Source organism: Nomascus leucogenys, chromosome 13 (genome assembly GCF_006542625.1).
Source record: "Nomascus leucogenys isolate Asia chromosome 13, Asia_NLE_v1, whole genome shotgun sequence".
In the NCBI taxonomy this organism is placed as follows: domain Eukaryota; kingdom Metazoa; phylum Chordata; class Mammalia; order Primates; family Hylobatidae; genus Nomascus; species Nomascus leucogenys.
In genome coordinates, this window is record NC_044393.1 from 37,973,599 (window position 1) to 37,998,641 (window position 25,043).

A 25,043-nucleotide genomic window follows, 5' to 3' on the forward strand; every position below is an offset into this window, starting at 1 on the left:
TTGCTTTTACAGCCCTTCACGTTGGCTTGTCTTGTTTATAGAGACATACAGCGCCAGTGCTGGAAGGACCTTTTGCCACTCCTCCAACAGATACTCATTATACCCTATGCTGGGTTGAACTGTATTCCCCAAAAAGATAAGTCGAAGTCCTAGCCCCTGGAACCTTAGACTGTGACCTTATTTGGAAATAGGGTCATTGCAGCTGTAATAAGTATGAGGTCATACTACAGTAGGGGGAACCCTACTCCAACATGACCGGTGTCCTTAAAAGAAGAAGAGAGACAGATACAGAGAAAGATGGCCATGTGAAGACAGAGGCGGAGATTAGAGTGACATCTACAAGCTGAGGAACACTAAGGACTGCCAGCAACACCAGGAGCTGGAAGGGGCAAGGAAGAATTCTCCCCTACAGGTTTTCAGAGGGAGCACGGCCCTGTCAACGCCTCAATTTCAGATTTCCAGCCTCCAGAACTGTGAGACAGTTCATTTCTGATGTAAGCCGCCCAGTTTGTGGTACTTTGTTATGGCAGCCCTGGGAAACTAATACAGCCTCTGCTAAGTGCCCATCTTTATGGATTATCTGTTCTAACCTTAAGGCAAGGACATGCCTTGGTTCCATTTCACTTTAGCCCAGGAGAGAGAGCTTATGGGTTGACCTGAATTATTTGTGCTCCATATCCAGCTATCTGCATCTGGATTTCCTTGTCACACACCCAGTTCAGAATGACAAGCAGGAGAGGATTTCAAATCGCCAGAGCCATTGCTGAAGGAGCAGAGTATGCTTGCTTGCTTGCTTGCTTGCTTGCTTGCTTGCTTTCTTTCTTTCTTTCTTTCTTTCTTTCTTTCTTTCTTTCTTTTCTCTTTCTTTCTCCTTCTTCTTCTTCTTCTTCTTCTTCTTCTTCTTCTTCTTCTTCTTCTTCTTCTTCTTCTTCTTCTTCTTCTTCTTCCTCTTCCTTTCTTTCTTTCTTTCTTACTCTTTTTTCTGAACAAAACAAGTTTTTAAAATTATTATTATACTTTAAGTTCCAGGGTACATGTGCACAAAGTACAGGTTCAATACATAAGTATACATGTGCCATGTTGGTTTGCTGCATCCATCAACTCGTCATTTACATTACGTATTTCTCTTAATGCTATCTCTCCCCCAACCCCCCAGGCCCAGACAGGCCTTGGTGTGTGATGTTCCTCACCCTGTGTCCAAGTGTTCTCATTGTTCAATTCCCAGTGAGAACATGCGGTGTTTGGTTTTCTGTTCTTGTGATAGTTTGCTGAGAATGATGATGGTTTCCAACTTCATCCATGTCCTTGCAAAGGACATGAACTCATCCTTTTTTATGGCTGCATAGTATTCCATGGTGTATATGTGCCACATTTTCTTAATCCAGTCTATCATTGATGGACATTTGGGTTGGTTCCAAGTCTTTGCTATTGTGAATAGTGCTGCAATAAACTTACATGTGCATGTGTCTTTATAGTAGCATGATTTATAATCCTTTGGGTATATACCCACTTTATTTCATGACCCTCAGCCTGATCAATGAAAGTCAAGGGGAGCTCAGTAAGCCACGCTCTTGGAGGAATCTCAGCCCAGCACTGCTGGTTGTGTAGACAGACAGTCTCTCCGGTGGAGTGGGGTTGGTCACAATGGCGAGTCCCCCGCTTCCTCATTTCCTTCCTCTGTTTCTTCTCCTATCCAGGGAGTTCCTGAGTGTTTGTTATTAAAGTTCTTTGTGCTAATTATTTTTTATTCCAGCACTGCTTCCAACATCTCTGTAGGATTTGATTTAGAAAAAAATCATGGGACTCAGGCCTAGCCTTTCCATGGTCCTGGCTGGCTGTGTCTGGACTGTTGCCTGGAGCCAGCAGCCCCACACTATCCTGGGGCCCACATTCCATCAGAAGCTCCTTTTTCTTCCTCTGTTTCAAGCACTGCATAGATGCTTTGCTCAAAGCCATGTCTAAGACAAACAAACACTCCACAAAAAGCTTTCTCTGTGGACCCATATGACTCAGTATAATACAATCATTACTTAATTTCTCAAAACACATTCACCTAAGGCAAGGTTTAAAACTAGTGAGAGTAGACATAAATCCACAGTTCAGAAAGTTTTCTTAATAATTTTGATTTTTTTAAAGAATAGAATCCTTCCAGCTCTTTGAGAACCAGAAGAACAAGACCACAAATCTTCCCTGACTTCGCGTCTTCCCCCTTTGTTATTCTGATACTCGATTCTTAATTGAAATTCTACAGTCCTCAACAGCAGGCCCAATGTAGATTTTTTCCCCTAACCAACTAGTACAAAAAGTTATCTTTCTCCCAGAAGCCCAGAGGAATCATTCATTCAAAAAGTGCAGTGCTGATCACGTGCCTTTAAGTTCACTCTTAATGAAGAGAGTACTCTCTGACATCATAAAGCATTGTCAGAAATTTCCTAAAATAAGAGTAGGCAGGTGATGTGAGGTCTAATTCTGAAGTTCTGAAATTTAAATACACATAACTGTGCATAACAAGTAGGAAGGCGGATAAAGGTATAGACATCCAGGCCATGCCCCAGAGACTTGGATTCAGTAGTCCTGGGCTGGGCTTGAAAAGAATGTTGCTCCAATGTCTGCGTGGTGCTTTCCAGTTTAGAAATTAGTTTCCTCCCTTGCCAGACTGAAGGCCAGTTCTTACTAATGCAATGTGTACACATGCTGCACCTGAGACTCCACAGGAGCATGTTAGGTTAAGAATATAGAATGTGGGGTAAGGGCAGACTAGAGAAGAACAGACAGGGAAGGTGGTTTCTTGTGAACATAACTCTCAAGAGAGAGGCTGGGCCATCAAGCACAGGCTGAGTCTGATGAATTGCTGGTGGGACTGAAGAGCGATGGGTAGCCTGTTGTAGAGGATGCACCCACAGTCATAATGAACAGTGATCTCTCTCTCTCACTCTCTCTCTTTTTTTTTTTAGATGGGATCTCCTTCTCTCACCCAGGCTGGAGTGCAGTGGAGTGATCTCAGCTCACTGCAGCCTCCACCTTCCAGGCTCAGGTGATCCTCCCACCTCAGCCTCCTGAGTAGCTGGGACCACAGGTGCACGCCACCATGCCCAGCTAATTTTTGTATTTTAGGAAGAGACAGGATTTCATAATGTTGCCCAGTCTGGTCTTGAACTCCTGAGCTCAAGTGATCTGCCCACTTCGGCCTCCCAAAGAGCTGGGATTACAGGCGTGAGCCACCACCCCCAACCTAGAACAGTGACCTCCTAAAAAGGAAGTGCCCATGCTGGAGGGCAGAAATAAAATGTAATACCTAGGGGTATTTAATTTGTATTTAAAGCCTTGTTAATATTGCATGTATCAACAGACACCGACATCCTTGCTAGGTCATGGGTTATGAGGCTCCCACGGAGCGGGGGATCCCAAAGAAAGAGAGGGTGCTCCTCAAGAAGAGGGGTGCTGCCTGTGGCATTCTCACACCCTCTCTGTGGTTTAAATGTGCCTGCCAAGTAGATTTATGGGTTATACTCTCCAAATGAACAAGTGGCTTAAAAAAATTGCTGCAAAGAACTGACAGATTGAAGAGACTAATGAGGCAAGTCAAGCAGACTCTATGAGAAAATGGGGGAGCTGAGTCTCCATTCCTAGTATCAATAAACATCAGGTTGAAAACAATGACAGTCTAATCAGTGCTGACCAACAGTTGGTTTAAAAATAAATTCAAAACTATTAAGAATTCTTTCTAGATTACGGCTTTATAGCCACTCTTACTAGTTTTAAACCTTGCCTTAGGTGTATATGTCTTGAGAAATCAAGAAATAAAATAGTGTTAGGCTGGATCATATGGAGTTGACAATATTTATCTATAGTTTGATATAAAATTAGGAATTCAATACAGTTCAATTTAACATAAAGTTATCATGATTAATATGAATTTTTTTTTTTTTTTTAGAAAGCATCCTAGGCCAGGTGCAGTGGCTCATGCCTGTAATCCTAGCACTTTGGGAGGCCAAGGCGGGCAGGTCACTTGAGGCCAGGAGTTTGAGACCAGCCTGGCCAACATAGCGAAACCCCATCTCTACTAAAAATACAAAAATTAACCAGGTGTGGTGGTGCGCCCTGGTAGTCCCAGCTACTTATGAAGCTGAGGCACAAGGATTGCTTGAACCCAGGAGGCAGAGGTTGCAGTGAGCTGAGATTGCATCACTGCACTCCAGCCTGGGCAACAGAGACTCCATCTCAAAAAATAAAACAAAAAAAAAGCATCCCAAGGATGAAAAAACTCCAGTTTTTTGTTACTTTATTTTAAAAGTCATGATAAACCTTTACAAAATTTTATTGAACTTAATGATAAATACTTACAAAGCCTCTTTTGAGATTTCTTATGTAAGAGTAAAAGATGAAAAGCACACTGTTTATAAACAGTTGTCTCATTCTGCTAGAATAAAAGCAATGGAAAAAATATCTGGAGGCAACATAGGGCAAAATTAAAGTGCAGTCCTTGCTGGTCAAATAAGTGGAAGAAATATAGAAAATATTGCCAAAGATTTGGAAAACATTACAACAAATTACACTGGTTGGAAATTTGCGACACAGTTTGATAAAAGTACAGATGCTTCTAACACGTCCTAGCTTACGGTGCTTGTTAGACTTTGTGTCAGTCATAAATTGAAAGAACTACTTTTTAATAAGCCATGAAAGGAAAGATGAACTAGATAAGATATAGTCTCAATAATAGTGATTTATGGGAAAAAACAGTGTTTGATGTTCCACATCATCTAGTGGTTAGAAAAAAAAAAAAAGAAAAAAACAAAACAAAGAAAAAACAGTGTTTGATGAAAAGTGAAACGCAAAAACGTTGCCAAGAGTCGTCTGCTTTGATTTGGAAGGGGAACAGAAAGGACTTTGCGGTAAGAATATTGAATTTCCCATAAATAACATATTGTTATATGTTATTGTTATATGTTATATTTATTCCCATAAATAACCATTGTTTCACAGGCCAGGTGTTACAGCACAGAGATCAAAGCCAGAGATACTGAGCTTCCAGATACCTGAACATGTGGAGATTCCTGGAGGTGGCGCACCCAGGGAAGGGCATGGAAGCTCCGTGCCCTTCCCCCATAAAAACTAAAAAAGATTTAGGTTTTTAAAAAAAATTTAAATAAATAAAATGAAATAAATTAAATTAAATTAAAGACAGAGATGCTCCATTAATGTAGCTTGCTTTATAGGGACGTTTTATAAGGATGGGGTAGGGACGTTTTATAAGGATAGGGATGAAAATCTTTTGCCTACACAGGAAGTTCACTAATTATCTTGTGGTCAGGTTCTTTAAAAATGAGTTATACAGTTTATGACAAGATGTCAAACGTTTCAAATTTGGGAAACTATTCTGGGAAGACAAGTGACTGTCAATAGAACTGACAACTGACAGGAAGGGCTCAGGTTGGCAGAAAGTCCAGAAACAAACACTGATGGGTAAGTCAGTAAGGTTCACTTATATCATGAATGGGGAAGGAAGCTGGCATAGTCAGAATTTACTGCAAAGAGATTAGGAATACTAACTGGACCATGCAGAGGTGTAAACTTGTCCACTATATTTATTCCCAGAGCCACACAGTGTCAGATGGTAACATCTGATCGGGTGAGAATTCCATCAGATTTTCTGGAAGCCTAATTGTTTTTCCAGCTCCAGACTTCTGCACTACCGCCAGGAGCACCTCATCTCTCCCAGAGTTGATGATATGCCACGTCGTTAAGGTCCCAGACCCTCAGGCAGGAACGCAGCCTTCTATGTTCCCTCTGCCTCCCCAGGCTAATGCAGCCTTGTCCAGACACATTGCTAAATTTAGTGCACCAATGCTGAACAGGTTGAAACGTGTAGCCCTTGCATGGATTTTGGCACAAATGGACCAACTGCAAGACATTTTGACAACAATTGGGGAAACTGGAACACGGATTGGGTACTAGGTAATATAAAAGAATGTTCATTTTGTTAGGTATGATAATGATACAGCGGCTGCTATGATCTGAATGTTTGTGTCACCCCCAAAATTCATTAGGAGGTGGGGCCTTTAGAAAGTGATTATGTCATAAGGGCTCTGCCCTAATGGATGGAATTAGTGCTGTCATAAAAGAGACCCCAGAGAGCTCATTAGCCCTTCCACCACGTGAGTACAAAACAAGCAGTTGTCATTCTGCAACTTGGAGGAGGATCCTCACCATGATGGCGCCCTGTGCACTTCCCAGCCTTCAGAACTGTGAGAAATAAATTTTACTGTTTATAAGCTATCCAGCTTATGGTATTTTTTTTTTGAGATAGGGTCTCGTTCTGTTGCCCAGGCTGGTGTGCAGTGGTGCGAATATGGCTCACTGCAGCCTCGACATTCTGGGCTCCAGTGATCCTCCCTCCTAGGCCTTTCAATGTATTGGGATTACAGGCGTTAGCCACTGTGCCCAGCCACTAGTATTTTGTCATAGAAATCTGAACAAGCTAAGATAGTGGTTATGTAAGAAAATATCCTGCTTTTTTAGAGATGCATATGAAAATATTACGAGGTGAATTGTCATTGTCTGTATCTTATTATTAATACTTAGGTAAATATTAGATACTTAATATTAAATACTGAGGTAAAAATTAGATGAAGCAAATCTGGTAAAATATTAAGAATAATTAAATGTAGGTATTGGCTATATGGCAGATCATTACACCATTATCCCCCTACATTTATATGTTTAAAATTGTTTATAATAAAAATTTTATAGAAAGTAATACAATAAAAAACAAATACAAACTGTACCATCAAGGTGAAAATAGTATTTTAGTATTGAGGGAGAAAGTAACATTTTTTGGAATAAAATATGGAGATAAAAATTTGGTAAGTTTCTATGATTATATTATTTTATTGATAAAAGAAATATAAGTGAGTCATTTGCCAACTCTCCTCCTGCCATATTAAAAAAATTTGGGAAAAACAATGAATAATCTGAAAAGGAAATTAAGAAAGGAATTCATTTATAATAGCATTAAGAAGAATAAAATCCTTAGGAATAAACCTAACCAATGAGTTGGAAGACCTGTACACTGAAAACTTCAAAACCATTGTTGAAAAAAAATGTGGCACATATACACCATGGAATGCTATGCAGCCATAAAAAAGGATGAGTTCATGTCCTTTGCAGGGACATGGATGAAGGTGGAAACCGTCATTCTCAGCAAAATATCACAAGGACAGAAAACCAGACACCACATGTTCTCACTCATAAGTGGGAGTTGAACAATGAGAACACAGGGACACGGGGGGGAACATCACACACTGGGCCTGCTGGGGGGTGGGGGCTGGGGGAGGGATAGCGTTAGGAGAAATACCTAACGTAAATGATGAGTTGATGGGTGCAGCAAACCAACATGGCACATGTATACCTATGTAACAAACCTACACATTGTGCACATGTACCCTAGAACTTAAAGTATAATAATAATAATAAAAAAGAAAATTGTCTTCTGAATGTCCTTGGACATCTTATTTTCCAAAGACAAAATTTTCTGGACAAGAATTTGTACTGTGAGCCCAAGTCTGGTTCATAATGAAACTCAGAGAATGCATAGATTTCTTTTAAAAATAAATCTCAAGTCTTGCAGAGATCCAGCTTACCTCCTGAAAAAGGTGCGTTAAGCACCCACACCCCGTTATTTCCTATGTACTACCTTGTTTATAAAAATCACTCAGATACAGATTTTGTGAATTCTGTTTTGAGAATGTCTCAGGCTTAGAGTCCAGGCAGGCTGACTTATAGTTCTGTGCCAACCAAAAGGCTCCATATATTTAGTGGTATGGAAATCCATCTTCTTGGCCATAATACTCTGCTGAGGAAAACAAATCAGGAAACAAATACTTCAGTGGGCAATGTTAATAAGCTGTGGAGTAGTTCTCTTGAATTCTGCCACAGGCCTGACAATCCATGGCTTCTGTATACAAGGGGGCACATACCATTGTACCTAGAAGCACAGACCAGCCAGCTAACTATGGAGCGTGTGTCTGTTCCCTTGTTATTCTCCTTAATTAGTTATAACTTAACCATGAATGCCTAGCACTATCCCTGGTGCATGATAGGATATTAATGTTTGTTGAATGAATGAATTATTTGATAAATATGTAATATAATGGCTCCCATTGAGAGAGCATTCACTATGAAAAAAAAATCTCAAGTAACCCATAAATATATATGCTTGCTGTGTACTCACCAAAATTAAAAATTAAAAAAATTTAAAAAAGTTTATGACAGAAATACTAGTCAACATAATACAAGAATCTCACGTATGTTAAGGAAAAAAAAATCAATTAGTGAATGAAGAGGTCAGCTCCTTTTCTGTTTTGACACTATAGGAGAGATCACTGAAGAAGGGAAGCCATTGGTTCCCTAAAAAAGAGGGCAGATGGCAAGAGTTTTCTTCAAAGGACATTGTGGGAATACAGGAGAACCACATTTTCCAGTGTCATCACCTTGCCTTGTACCAAATGGGAAGTACAAGCCAAAATCTGTGGCCAGGGTGTTTGAAGCTGTGGGCTGTGAAATTTAGTCGTGCTGTGTCTCTATAGAGACACTGTAAATTCTAGGAGGACAGGGACCAACTACAACATACTTTTCACTTGCCCCCTAGTAGTCCCCAATATGGTGCCAGGTATGTGAAGAAAAAGCATCTGTTGAATAAGTGAAAGAACACGACTTTTGAAAACCCATTTTAATCCCTGAGTGTTTCTTGAACAGTGAGCATTCTCTTTTCCCCTTGAACAAGTGGATGAGAAAATCAACAAATTTAAAATCTCATCTTGGGGATGAGGTTTCCTTCAAGTCTTTGCTCCTCATTGATGTAAACTTAGCCTGAAGAGCTCTTCTTGTAATCCTATAACAGCAGCTGATTACTAATGGAAATTAGTGTTAATTATGTAAACACTTTGGAAATTAATACAGGGCACTTTTCCATTTAAACTCAGAATTTTCATTTGTGTGAAAAAGACTGATAATGGGGAAAATGAAAAAACTTTACTGAAAGATATTAAGGAATATTTAAATAAATGAGATAAATTCCATGCAGATAAATTCCATGTTTATGACCAAGAAGATGCGATGACATAAAGGTGTTAATTTTCCCAAAATGGAGTTATAAATTCAATGCAATGCCAAGAAGAATTCCAATACGTTTATCCTGGGACCTGGCAAGCTGATTTGAAAATTTACATGGAAGAGTAAAAAGCCAAGAATAGCCAAGACACTCTTTTTTGTTTTTTGTTTTTTGTTTTTTTTTTGGACTAATAGATTCATTCATTTATTGTATTTATTCATTCAACAAATATTTTGGGAACACCTACCAAGTGTTAGGTGCTCTGCTAGCTTCAATTAATAGAACACTGAATGCTGTATAAGAACTGTCTCTTATTTTATTTCAATAGTTTTTGGGGAACAGGTGGTTTTTGGTTACATGGATAAATTATTTAATGGTAATTTCTGAGATATTGGTGCACCCATCACTTGAACATTATACACTATGCCCAATGTGTAGTCTCTTATCCTTCACCCTCTTCCCCCACCTGGTCCCCCTAAGTCCTCCACATCCATTTCATAATTCTTTTTCTTTTTTTTGTCATACAGAGATGTTTATTTACAGCAAATCATATCTTAGCTACAGTGAGCCTTGATTTCCTCATCTTTAAATTGGAATTCTGCAGGGGATAATTCTTAAACTTTGCATTTTATGTTCTCTTCTTGCAAAGGATGAAAACATTCTGCTTATTTAGAATTTTCCTCCACATTATTTTTAGTGCTACAGTCTAGAAATTAGTCTAAATACCTATCTATTATCCATTATATAATTCTTATGCCTTTGTGTCCTCATAGCCTAGCTCCCATATGTAAGTGAGAATATGTGATACGTGGTTTTCCATTCTTGAGCTACTTCACTTAGAATAATGGTCTCCAATTCCATCTAGGTTGCTGTGAATGCCATTATTTCATTCCTTTTTATGGCTGAGTAATATTCCATGATGTATATATACCACATTTTCTCAATCCACTCATTGATCGATGGGCATTTAGGCTGGTCCCATATATTTGCAGTTATGAATTGTGCTGCCACATATGTGTGTGCAAGTGTCTTTTTTATATAACGACTTATTTCCTCTGGGTAGATACCCAGTAGCTGGATTACTGGGTCAAATAGTAGTTCTACCTTCAGTTCTTTAAGGAATATCCATGCTGTTTTCCATAGTGGCTGTACTAGTTTACATTCCCACCAGCAGAGTAAAAGTGTTCTCTTTTCACCACATCCATGCCAACACCTATTTCTTTTATGTTTTAATTATGGCCATTCTTGCAGGAGTAATGTGTTATCTCACTGTGGTTTTTAATTTGCATTTCCCTGATAATTAGTGACGCTGAGCATTTTTTTCACATGTTTGTTGGCCATTTGTATATCTTCTTTTGATAATTGTCTATTCATGTCCTTTGCCCACTTTTCAATGGGATTATTTGGTTTTTTTCTTGCTGATTTGTTGAGTTCCTTGTAGATTCTGGATATTAGTCCTTTGTCAATGATGCATAGTTTGTGAATATTTTCTTCCATTCGGTGGATTGTCTGTTTACTCTACTGATTATTTCTTTTGCTGTGCAGAAGCTTTTTAGCTTAAGTAGGTCCCATCTATTTATTTTTATTTTTGTTGCATTTGCTTTTGGGTTCTTCACCATAAACACTTTGCCTAAGTCAATGTCTAGAAGAGTTTTTCTAATGTTATCTTCCAGAATTTTTATAGTTTCAGGTCTTAGATTTAAGTCTTTGATCCATCTTTAGTTAATTGTTGTATAGGGTGAGAGATGAGGATCCAGTTTCATTCTTCTACATGTGGTTTGCCAATTATCCCAGGACCATTTGTTGAATAGTGTATCCTTCCCCCACTTTATGTTTTTGTTTGCTTTTGTCAAAGATCAGTTGGCTGTAAGTATTTGGCTTTATTTTTGGGTTCTTTATTCTGTTTCCTTGGTGTATGTGCTTATTTTTATACAAGTACTATGCTGTTTTGGTAACCATAGCCTTGTAGTATAGTTTGAAGTCAAGTAATGTGATGCCTCTAGATTTGTTTTTTTGCTTAGTCTTGCTTTGGCTATGTGAGCCTTTTTTTTTGGTTCCATATGAATTTTAGGATTGTTTTTTCTAGTTCGTGAAGAATTGTGATGGTACTTTGATGGAAATTCCATTGAATCTGTACATTGCTTTTGACAGTATGGTCATTTTGACAATATTGAGTCTACCTATCCATGAACATAGGATGTGTTTCCATTTGTTTGGGTCATTGATAATTTCTTTCAGCAGTGTTTTATAGTTTTCCTTGTAGAGATCTTTCACCTCCTTAAGTATTCTTTTTTTTTTGTTTTTTTTTTAGCAGCTGTTGTAAAATGGATTGAGTTTCTCAGCTTGGTCATTGTTGGTGTATAGCAGTGCTACTGATATGTGTACAATGATTTTGTATCCTGAAACTTTATCAAATTTATAAGATGTAGGAGCTTTTTGGATGAGTCTTTAAGGTTTATTTGGTATATGATCCTATCATTGGTGAACAGCGACAGTTTGACTTCCTTTTTATCAATTTGGATGCCCTTTATTTCTTTCTCTTGTCTGATTGTTGTGGCTAGGACTTCCAAAACTCTGTTGAAGAGAAGTATTGAAAGTGGGCATCCTTGTCTTGTTCCAATTCTCAGGGGGAATGCTTTCAACCTTTCCCAGTTCAGTATAATGTTGGCTGTGGGTTTGTCATAGGTGGCTTTTATTACTTTAAGGTATATCCCCTCTATGCCAATTTTTGCTGAGGGTTTTCATCATAAAGGAAAGCTGGATTGTGTCAAATGCTTTTTCTGTATCTATTGAGATGATCATATGGTTTTTGTTTTTCATTCCCTTTATGTGATGCCTCGCATTTATTGACTTGCTTGTGTTAAATCATCCCTGGATCCCTGACATGAAACCCACTTGATCATGGTGTATTCTCTTTTTGCTATGTTGGATTCATTTATTTAGTATTTTGTTGAGGATTTTTGCATCCATGTTCATCAGGGATATTGGTCTGTAGTTTTCTGGTTTTTTTTTCTATGTCCTTTCCTGGTTTTGGTATTAGAGTGATACTGGCTTCATAGAATAATTTAAAGAGATTCCTTCTTTATCTTTTGGAATAGTTTCATTAAGATTGGTACCAATTCTTCTTTGAATGTCTGATAGAATTTAGATGGATTAGAATTTAGCTGTGAATCCATCTAGTCCTGGACTTTTTTTATTGTTGGCAATTTTAAAATTACTGTTTCAATCTTGCTACTTGTTATTGGTCTGTTCAGGTTTTCTACTTTTTCCTGATTTAATCTAGGAGGCTTGTATATTTCCAGTAATTTATCCATCTCCTGTAGATTTTCTGGTTTGTGCATATAAAGGTATTCATAGTAACCTTAAATGATCTTTTGTATTTCTGTGGTATCAGTTGTAGTATCTCCCATTTCATTTCTAATTGAGCTTATTTGGATCTTTTCTCTTCTCTTCTTGGTTAATCTCACTAATGATCTATTAATTTGGTTTATATTTTCAAAGAACCAGCTTTTTGTTTTATTTATCTTTTGTATTTTTGTTTCAATTTTATTTAGTTCTGCTCTGATCTTTTTTATTTCTTTTCTTCTGCTGGGTTTGGGTTTAGTTTGTTCTTGTTTCTCTAGCTCCTTGAGGTATGACCTTAGATTATCTATTTCCACTCTTTCAGACTTTTTTATATAGGCATTGAATGCTATGAACTTTCCTTGTAGCACTGCTTTTGCTCTATTCCAGAGATTTTGATAAGTTTTGCCACTATTATCATTCAGCTCAAAGAATTTTTAAATTACCATCTTGATTTTATTGTTGACCCAAAGATCATTCAAGGGCAGACTTAAAAAATTTTTATGTATTTGTATAGTTGTGAAGTTCCTTTTGGAGTTACTTTGCAGTTTTATTCCACTGTTGTCTGAGAGGATACTAGATATAATTTTAATTTTCTTAAATTTATTGAGACTTGTTTTGTGACCTATCATATGGTATATCTTGGAGAATGTCCCAAACACTGATGAAAAGAATGTGTATTCTGCAGTTGTTGGGTAGAATGTTCTGTAAATATCTGTTAAGTCCATTTGTTCTAGGGTATAGTTTAGGTATATTGTTTCTTTGTTGACCTTCTCTCTTGATGACCCGTTTAGTGTTGTCAGTGGAGTATTGAAGTCCCCCACTATTATTGTGTTGCTGTCTATACCATTTCTTAGGTCTAGTAGTAATTTTTTTTGTCAATTTGGTAGCTCCAGTGTTAGGTGCATATATATTTAAGATTGTAATTTTTCCTGTTGGACTAATCCTTTTATTATTATGTAATGTTTCTTGTCTATTTTTACTGTTGTTGCTTTAAAGTCTGTTTTGTCTGATGTAAGAATAGCTACTCCTGCTCACTTTTGGTTTCCATTTGTGTGGAATATCTTTTTCTACCCCTTTACCTTAAGTTTATGTGAGTCCTTATGTGTTAGATGAGTCTCTTGAAGACAGCAGATACTTGATTGGTAGATTTTTATCTATTCTACCATTCTGTATCTTTTAAGTGGAGCATTTAGGCCATTTACATTCAACATTACTATTGAGATGTGAGGTACTGTTCTATTCATTATGCTCATTGTTGCCTTAATACCTTTTTTGTCATTGTTTTTTTTTTTATAGGCCCTGTGAGATTTATGCTTTAAGGAGGTTCTATTTTGGTGTATTTCAAGGTTTCATCTCAAGATTTAGAATTCCTTTTAGCATTTCTTGTAGTGCTGGCTTAGTAGTGGCAAATTCTCTCAGAATTTTTTTGTCTGAAAAAGACTTTATCTCTCCTTAATTTATGAAGCTTAGTTTTGATGGATACAAAATTCTTGGCTAGCAATTATTTTATTTCAAAAGGCTAATGATGGGACCCTGCTCCCTTCTGGCTTGTAAGGTTTCTGCTGAGAAATCTGCTGTTAATCTGGTAAGTTTTCCTTTGTAGGTTACTTGATGCTTTTGTCTCACAGCTCTAAAGATTCTTTCCTTTGTCTTGACTTTAGATAACCCTATGACCATGTGCCTAGGTGATGATCTTTTTGTGATGAATTTCCCAGATGTTCTTTGAGCTTCTCATATTCGAATGTCTAGATCTCTAGCAAGGCTAGGGAAGTTTTCCTCAATTATTCCCTCAAATAAGTTTTCCAAACTTTTAGGTTTCTCTTTTCCTCAGGAACACCAATCATTCTTAGGTTTGGCCATTTAACATAATCCCTAATTTCTTGGAAGCTTTTTTTTTTTTTCATTTTTTTTGTCATTGTCTGATTGGGTTAATTTGAAAGCCTTTTCTTCAAGCTCTAAAGTTCTTTCTTCTACTTGTTCTAATATATTGTCGAAACCTTCCACTCCATTTTGTATTTCTCTAAGTGTGTTTTTCATTTCCAGAAGTTGTGATTTTTTTTTCTTTATCATATATATTTCTAAGGAGAATTTTTCATCCATATCCTGTATGTTTTTTAAATTTCTTTTAATTGATTTTCACCTTTCTCTGGTATTTCCTTGAGGAGCTTAATAATCAACCTTCTGAATTCTTTACCTGGCAATTCAGAGATTACTTTTTGGTTTGGATCTAGTGCTGGGGAGCTGGTGTGATCTTGTGAGAGTGTTACAGAACCTTGTTTTGTCATATTACCAGAATTACTTTTCTGGTTCCTTTTCATCTAGGAAGACTATTTCAGTGGAATGGTCTCCAAATCAAGACCTGCTGTTTAGATTCTCTTGTCTTGTGGGGCAATCCCTTGATGTGGTGCTCTCTTCTTTCCCCTAGGAATGAGGCTTCCTGAGAGCTGGACTGCAGTGATTGTTATTGCTCTTCTGGGTCTAGTGGGGCTGGTAGTGGAGCTACCAGGCTCTGGGCTGGTACTGGGGAATGTCTGCAAAGAGTCCTGTGATGGGATCCAACTTCAGGTCTCTCAGTCATGGATACAAGAACCTGGTCCAGTGAAGGTGGCAGGGAAGTGAAATATACTCTGTGAGTCCTTGGTTGTAGAAAGGTTTAGTCTGCTAGCTTTCTCAGATACTGGTTATGCTAGCAGTGAAGTTGTCATGTAGACACACTCAGGACCTCTGGTTAGCCAGGATGTTGCAGGTGGTGGAATTAGCTGTTGTCTTCTCCTTCTTGGGATCAGGATTATTCAGTCATGAGTTGCTGTGGTGGTCCATGTTGGTTGGCCTCCAGCCAGGAGGTGGCACTTTGAAGAGTGCACCAGCTGCAGTAGTAGTAGGGGGATCTAAGCTTGCCCTAAGTTGGCCAGGATAAATATTTTGGTTTCTCAGGTGATGGGTGGGGCCATAAAGCTCCCAGGAGTTTCTTTCTTTCTTTTTTTTTTTCTTATTTTTTTTAAGACAGAGTCTTGCACTGTCGCCTGGGCTGGTTCCGAAGCATGTACTTTAATTTCCATGTATTTTAGACCAATATCGTTGATGAACATTGATGCAAAAATCCTCAATAAAATACTGGCAAACTGAATCCAGCAACACATCAAAAAACTTATCCACCATGATCAAGTGGCATCCCTGGGATGCAAGGCTGGTTCAACATACGAAAATCAATAAACATAATCCAGCATATAAACAGAACCAACAACAAAAACCACATGATTATCTCAATAGATGCAGAAAAGGCCTCTGACAAAATTCAACAACCCTTCATGCTAAAAACTCTCAGTAAATAAGGTATTGATGGGACGTATCTCAAAATAATAAGAGCTATCTATGACAAACCCATAGCCAATATCATACTGAGTGGACAAAAACTGGAAGCATTCCCTTTGAGAACTGGTACAAGACAGGGATGCCCTCTCTCACCACTCCTATTCAACATAGTATTGGAAGTTCTGGCCAGGGCAATCAGGCAGGAGAAGGAAATAAAGGGCATTCAATTAGGAAATGAGGAAGTCAGATTGTCCCTGTTTGCACATGACATGATTGTATATCTAGAAAACCCCATCGTCTCAGCCCAAAATCTCCTTAAGCTGATAAGCAACTTCAGCAAAGTCTCAGGATACAAAATCAATATGCAAAAATCACAAGCATTCTTATACACCAATAACAGACAAACAGAGAGCCAAATCATCAGTGAACTCCCATTCACAATTGCTTCAAAGAGAATAAAATACCTAGGAATCCAACTTACATGAGATGTGAAGGAGCTCTTCAAGGAGAATTACAAACCACTGCTCAGTGAAATAAAAGAGGATACAAACAAATGGAAGAACATTCCATGCTCATGGGTAGGAAGAATCAATATTGTGAAAATGGCCATACTGCCCAAGGTAATTTATAGATTCAATGCCATCCCCATCAAGCTACCAATGACTTTCTTCACAGAATTGGAAAAAACTACTTTAAAGTTCATATGGAACCAAAAAAGAGCCCGCATTGCCAAGTGAATCCTAAGCCAAAAGAACAAAGCTGGAGGCATTGCGCTACCTGACTTCAAACTGTACTACAAGGCTACAGTAACCAAAACAGCATGGTACTGGTACCAAAACAGAGATATTGACCAGTGGAACAGAACAGAGGCCTCAGAAATAATGCCACATATCTACAACTATCTGATCTTTGACAAACCTGACAAAAACAAGAAATGGGGAAAGGATTCTCTATTTAATAAATGGTGCTGGGAAAACTGGCTAGCCATATGTAGAAAGCTGAAACTGGATCCCTTCATTATACCTTATACAAAAATTAATTCAAGATGGATTAAAGACTTACATGTTAGACCTAAAACCATAAAAACCCTAGAAGAAAACCTAGGCAATACCATTCAGGACATAGGCATGGGCAAGGACTTCATGTCTAAAACACTAAAAGCAATGGCAACAAAAGCCAAAATTGACAAATGGGATCTAGTTAAACTAAAGAGCTTCTGCACAGCAAAAGAAACCACCATCAGAGTGAACAGGCAACCTGCAGAATGGGAGAACATTTTTGCAACCTACTCATCTGACAAAGGGCTAATATCCAGAATCTACAATGAACTCAAACAAATTTACAAGAAAAAAACAAACAACCTCATCAAAAAGTGGGCAAAGGATATGAACAGACACTTCTCAAAAGAAGACATTTATGCAGCCAACAGACACATGAAAAAATGCTCATCATCACTGGCCATCAGAGAAATGCAAATCAAAACCACAATGAGCTACCATCTCACACCAGTTAGAATGGCAATCATTAAAAAGTCAGGAAACAACAGGTGCCGGAGAGGATGTGGAGAAATAGGAACACTTTGACACTGTTGGTGGGACTGTAAACTAGTTCAACCATTGTGGAAGTCAGTGCGGTGATTCCTCAGGGGTCTAGAACTAGAAATACCATTTGACGCCGCCATCCCATTACTGGGTATATACCCAAAGGATTATAAATCATGCTGATATAAAGACACATGCACACGTATGTTTACTGTGGCACTATTCACGATAGCAAAGACTTGGAAGCAACCCAAATGTCCAACAACGATAGACTGGATTAAGAAAATGTGGCACATGTACACCATGGAATACTATGCAGCCATAACAAATGATGAGTTCATGTCCTTTGTAGGGACATGGATGAAGCAGGAAACCATCATTCTCAGCAAACTATCACAAGGACAAAAAACCAAACACCACATATTCTCACTCATAGGTGGGAATTGAACAATGAGAACACATGGACACAGGAAGGGGAACATCACACACTGGAGACTGTTGTGGGGTGGGGAGAGGGGGGAGGGATAGCATTAGGAGATATACCTAGTGTAAATGATGAGTTAATGGGTGCAGCACACCAACATGGCACATGTATACATATGTAACAAACCTGCGCATTGTGCACATGTACCCTAAAACTTAAAGTATAATAATAAAAAAAAGAAAAAAAATTTCCATGTATTTGTGTGTTTTCCAAGACTCCTTCTGTTATTGATTTCTAGTTTTATTTCTATTATGGTTAGAAAAGATACTTGATATTATTTCAGTCTTTTAAAGTTTGTTAAGACTTGTTTGTGGCCTAACATATGATCTAGCCTAGAGAATTCTTTGTAGGTGCTAGAGAAGAATGTGCATTCTTTTGCAGTTGGATAGAGTGTTCTATATATGTCTGTTAGATCCATTTGGTCTAAGGTGTTGTTCAAATCCACTATTTCCCTATTAATTTTCTGTCTGGATGATCTGTTCACTGTTGAAAGTGGAGTATTGAACTCTCCTGGTATTGTTATATTGCAGTCTATTTCATCCTTCAAATCTATTAATATTGCTTTATATGTTTATGTGCTCCAATGTTAGGTGCATATATATTTAAAGTTGTTATGCCCTCTTTATGAATGAATACCTTTATCATAATATAATAACCTTTTCATCTCTTTATACAGATTTTGACTTAAAGTTTATTTTGTCTGATACAAATATAGCCACCCCTGCTCTTTTTTGGTTACCATTTGACTGAAATATCTTTTGTCCTCTTTTCACTCTCAAACTATGTGTGTCTTTAAGATTAAAATGAGTCTCTTATAGGCAGCATATTATTGGATCTTAATTCATCCTGCCACTCTGTGTCTTTTGATTGGAGAATTTAACCTATTTACATATAAAGTGGTTATCGATAGGTAAGAACTTGCTACTGGCATTTTGTTAATTTTTTACTAGCTATTTTATATTTCTCTTGTTCCTCACTTCCAATCACTTTCTTTGCAATTTGCTGTATTTTTATAGTGGTATGACTTGATTCTTTTCTCTTTATTTCATTTTTATTTTTGAGACAGAGTCTTGCTCAGTGGCCCAGGCTGGAGTGCAGTGGCACAATCTCAGCTCACTGCAATATCCACCTCCTGGGTTCAAGCAATTCTTGTGCCTCAGCCTCTGAAGAAGCTGGGATTACAGGCATGTGCCACCACACCTGGCTAGTTTTTGTATTTTTTTTTTTTTTTTAGTAGAGACGGGATTTCACCATGTTTGCCAGGCTGGTCTTGAACTCCTGGCCTCAAGCAATCCTCCCATCTTGGCCTCCAAAAGTGTTGGGATTACAGGTGTTAGCCACCATGCCTGGCCTTCTCTTTATTTTTTAACATCTTATAGTTATAATGTCCCAATTTAAGTTGATGGTTCCTTAACTTCCATAGCATACAAAGGCTGTACAATTATACTTCTCCTTCTCCCCACATTTTATGCTATTAGTATCAACTATTTATATTATGTATTCATTAACCAATTTTTTTACAGCTCTAGTTTTTTTAATCAATTTGTCTTTTAACTCTTATGCTAGAATTATGACGGATTCATATTTCCCTTACATTTGAGTATGTTTACCTTTACCAGTGAGTTTCATACTTTCATATGTTTTCATAGTTATCATCCTTTTATTTCAAATAACTCCTTTTAGTATTTCTTGTAAGGCTGGTCTTGTGTTGATAAACTTCCTCAGGTTTTGTAAGTCTTGGAATATTTGTATCTCTCCTTCATTTCTTTTTTTCCTTTTCCTTTCTTTTAGAGACGGGCTCATTCTGTCACCCTGGCTAGAGGGCAGTGGTGCAATCATAGCTCATTGCAACCTCAAACACCTGGGTTCAAGCTATTCTCCTGCCTCAGCCTCTTGAATAGCTAGGACTACAGCTGTGCACCACTATGCCTGGCTAATTTTAAAATTATTTTTTGTAGAGACAAGGTTTTGCTATGTTGCCCAGGCTGGTCTTGAATTCCTGGACTCAAGCAATTCTCCTACCTCCCAAAGTGCAGGACCACAATTGGCAGGACTGCAGCCTGGGTGTGGGTCTGCAGTTTCAAAATGACCCTTTCAGGTCTTCAGCTTCACCAAGATTTTATAACCTCTACCTAAATCCTGTGGTTCCTATGAAAAGACTTTTGTCTGTGGATAGGTGGAGAATTGTTGTGGTTTGTGGGGGGATATGAGCGAGTGACTTCCTTTTCCACTATCTTGGTAATATCACTTCCTATTTCTTTAAGTGCTAGGTAGAATTCAGCTATGAATCCCTTCAAATCTGGGCTTTTCTTAGGAAGTTTTTGATAACCGATTCAGTCTCCTTAGTGGTTATTCGTCTGTTTAGATTTTTCTATTTCCTCATGATTTTGTCTTGGTAGGTTGTACATTTTCTGGAATGTATCAATTTCTTCTAGGTTATTCAATTTGCTGGTGTAAAGAATATCTATATCTATAATGGAATAGTCTTCATCTATAAAAAAGAAGAAAATCCTACCATTTGCAGCAACATCGAAAAACCTGGAGAATATTATGCTAAACGGAATAAGCCAGACATAGAAAGACAAATATTGTATGATCTCGCTTATATGTGAAATCTAAAAGTCAAACTTATACAAGCAAAGAGTAGGACTGTGGTTTCCAGGGGCGGGGAGGTATGAAAAATGGGAAGATGTTGATCAAGGGATATAAACTTGAAGTTATAAGATGAATAATTCTGGAGATCTAATGTACAGCATGGTGACTATAGTTGTATTGTTTACTTGAAATATGATAAAAGAGCAGTTTTTATGTGCCTTCACCACACATACACACACGAAATGCACACACACACATAGTAACTCTAGGTGGTGATGGATATGTTAATTAGATTGTGGTAATCATTACACAATGTATACATACATCAAATCATGCTGTACACCTTGTATATATATAATTTTTATTTGTCAATCAAATATTTAAAAAGAAAAAAAAGAAAAGCAGGAGGATTTCTGCTTCTGGGAAGATGTAGATGTACTTTTCCCAAGGAATGATAGGAGGTGAGTTCTCTGCCCTGGTTTTGTTTGTTTTTTGCTTCATACATCTCAGACTGGAAGGTAAAGACGCTAGCAACCTGGAAATGTTAATGGATGCAGACAGAAAAAAAAACCCCAAGTGAAGTCTGCTCTCTCCAGCCGAAGGACCAGGAAAACTTAGAAATACAGACATATTTTAGACAATAACTGTTCTACTCTAGCCAAACACCACAAAAGATGTGGCCCCATTCCCAGCCCTGCCAACAAATGTTGAGTGGAGGGCCTACACTTTCAGCCTTGCCAGGCTATAAAATGACTCCCAGTACCTCCTGGACAAGATGCTGTCAGAACAGATTAAGTAGGGAGCCCAGACTTTCCTCTCCACTGGGAAATAATGAGGTGATCTCTTTATACCACAGTGTCAATGGAAACCACTTGGAAAGCCTGGGTATCTCCTCCACCTGGCAGTAATAAGGCCGTCCTCCCCTTATCAGGTGTCAGTGGAGATCAAGTGGGGAATCTGGCCTTCTACCCATAGGTAAAAGCAATGAGGTGGTGCTCTTCTCCCCTTCCCTGCTGGAGCAGTGTCAGAAGTCAACTAAATCAGGAGTTTTAAATAAGACCCAGAGTTTCAAAACGTTCAGATTTCAGTAGAAAAATCACTCATCATGCCAAGACCAAGAATGACCTGAAGCTGAATTTTAAAAAGACAATTAGGCAGGCACGGTGGCTCATGTCTGCAACCCCAGCACTTTGGGAAGCCCAGGAGGGTGGATTACTTGAGGACAGGAGTTCAAGACCAGCCTGGCCAACATAGTGAAACCCCATCTCAACTAAAAAAAAAAAAATTTTTTTTCAAAAATTAACAGGGTGTGGCGGTGCACAACTGTAATCCCAGCCACTAGGGAGGCTGAAGCAGGAGAATTGCTTGAGCCTGGGAGGTGGAGGTTCCAGTGAGCTGAGATTATGCCACTGCACTCCAGCCTGGGTGATAGAGTGAGACTCCATCTCAAAGAAAAAAGACAATCAATTGATGCCTACCTTGAGATTACAGAGATATTAAAATGATCTGACAAAGATTTTAAAGCAGTCATTAGACAAATGCTTCAGTAAGCAATTATGAACATACTTAAAAAAAGTTTTTAAAAAGGTTTTAGAAAAGAAATAGAGTATATAAAAATGAACCAAATAGAGATTTCAGAAGTGAAAATACAGTAATCAGAATAAAAAACTCAGTGGATGGGTTTAACATCTGAATAGAAGGGAAAGATGAAAGAATCATAAATGATCTGGAAGATAGAACAACAGAAATGACTCAATCTGAACAAAAGAGAGAAAATAGACTTAAAAACATAGAAACTCAGGGACTTGTATGATTATAACAAAATAGGTAACATTTATGTCACTGGAGTACCAGAAATAAAGGAAAAAATGAGTGGGGCTGGAAAAGTAAATGAAGAAGTAATGACTGAAAACTTCCTAAGGTTGCCAAAAGACATAAACCTATAAATTCAAGTTTAAGTAAACCCCAGACAGGATAAACTCAAAGAAATTCACACTAAGACACATTATAGTCAAGCTTCTGAAAACTAAATATAAAGAAAAAAATATTGGAAAGCAGCAAGAGAGAAATTACACCTTACGTACAGAGGAAAAACCCATTACGACAGATTTCTCATTAAAAAAATGCAAGTCAAGAGGAAGTGATACAATATTTTTCAAGTACTGAAAGAAAGGAAATGTCAACACAGAATCCTACATCCAGTGAAAACATACTTCCAAAGTGAAGGGAAAGCCAAAGCATTCTCAGATAGAAAAAAAAAAAAGAAGAGAATTTGTCACTAGCAGACCTACCCTAAAAGAATGCTAAACCAATTATCTAAACAGAAATAAAATGATAAAAAATGAAATCACTGGGTATTGGGGGAAAAGAAACAAGGTAAGCAAAAGTGTAGATAATTACAATAGACTTTCATTCTTCTCGAGTTTTAAAAATTACATTTGACACTTGAAGCAAAAATTATAACACTATCTGGTGTGGTTCTAAACGTACATAGTGCAAATATTTAATGTTTACCCTCCCTAATGATAATTATATTATATATAATTATAATGATAATAATTATATTATCATTAGGGAGGGTAAAAAGACATGAATTATATTATCATTAGGGAGGGTAAAGAGACAAGAAGGGAGGTAAGGTTACTACATTTCACTGGAACTGGTAAAATGATAGCTGTGATAAATTATGTATATATAATATAATACCTAGAGGAACACTAAAAAATTGATTCAAAGTGATACACTCAAAGCCACTATAGGTAAATCAAAACAGAATTCTAAAAAATGTCCAAGTAATATACAGAAAGATAGCAATATATCAAAAGAATTATGCACCAAGTGGAGTTTACTCCAGGAGTACAAAGCTAGTTCAATGTTTGAAATCAATATTAACCACCATAGGCTGGATGCAGTGGCATGAGTTCATAGTCCCAGCTACTGAAGAGGCTGAGGTGGGAGGATCTCTTAAGCCTAAGAGTTTGAGTCTAGCCTGGGCAACATGGCAAGCTCTCATCTCAAAAAACAAAATCGACCACCATATTAACAGGTTAAAGAAGAAAAGTCATATGATCATATCAATTAATGCAGAAGAAGTATTAGATAAAATTCAACACTCGTTCATGATAAAAACTCTTAGAAAAATAGAAATAGAGGGGAACTTTCTCAACTTAATAAAAAGCATCTATAAAAACCTAGAGCTAACATTACACTTAATGATGAAAGACCGAATGCTTTCTTCGTAAGACTGGAAATAAGGCAAGGATGTGTGCTCTCACCATTCTTATTAAACAGTGCTAGAAGTTCTAGCCAGAGCAATAAAGCAAGGAAAGGAAACAAATGACATTCAAAACCAGAAAGAAGAAATAAAATGGTCTCAATTTTCAGATGATGTGATGGCTTATCTCAGAAATCACAAGGAATATACAAAGATACTCTTAAAATTAATAAGTGAGTTTAGCAAGGTTGTAGGATACAAGAGAAATATACAAAAATCAGCTGCATTTCTATATACTAGCAATTAATATGTGGGTACCAGAATGGTACCAATGCCATTTACAATCCCTCAAAAAATACTTAGGTGGAAACCTAACAAAACATGTATAAGACTTGTATGCTGAAAACTAGACAACACTGCCCAAAGAAGAGTTCTATATAAATAGACATATTATATTCATAGTTTGGAAGGCTCAACAGAGTAAAGGTGTTAATCCTCCTTAAATTGAAAGGTTTAACACAATTCTTATCAAAATCCATGAAGGATTTTTAAAAATAGATATAGACAAATTATTCTAAATTTTATATTAAAGGACAAAAGAACTAAAATATCTCAAACAGTTCTGAAAATGAAAAATAAAATAGTAAGTAACAGTCTACCTGATTCCAAGGTATCTTAGTCAGTTTGGGCTGCTATTACAAAGTATCAGACTGGGTGGCTTATAAACAACAAACATTTATTTCTCATGGTTCTGGAGGCTATACATCTGAGATCAGGGTGCCACCATGACTCTGCTCTGGTGAGGGCCCTCTTCCTAGTTACAGACTGCTATCTTCTTACTGTACTTTCCCATGGTGGAAAGAGGGCAAGAGAACTCTCTGGGGTACCTTTTATAGGGCACTAATCACATTCATGAGGGCCCCATCCTCATGACTTATCTCCCAAAGCCCTCACCTCCTCATACCATTACATTGGGGGTTAGGATTTCAACATGAATTTTGGGGGGAACACAAGCATTCCATATGTTGCAGAAAGCTTTATGTAATTACAGTTAATTAAGACTATGTCATATTGGTAGAGAGATAAACATATAGATCAATGGAGCAGAATAGGGAACTCAGAAATAACCCCAAACAGTTAGAGTCAAGTGATTTTTAACAATGATCCAAAAGCAATTTAACAGGAAGGAAAGGCTTTTTAATAAATAGTGCTAGAGCAATTGGACATCCATAGGCACAAAATAAGCCTTGACCCAAGTCTCACATCTAACACAAAAATGAGCTCAAATAGATCATGTAAATATAAAATGCAAAACTATATAATTTTAGAGAAAAAGGAGAAAATATTGTGAATTCAGAGCTAGACTTGATACCAAAAATTCAATCTATAAAATTAAAAATTGATAAATTTTACCTCTTTGAAATTAATAACTTTTGCTCTGCA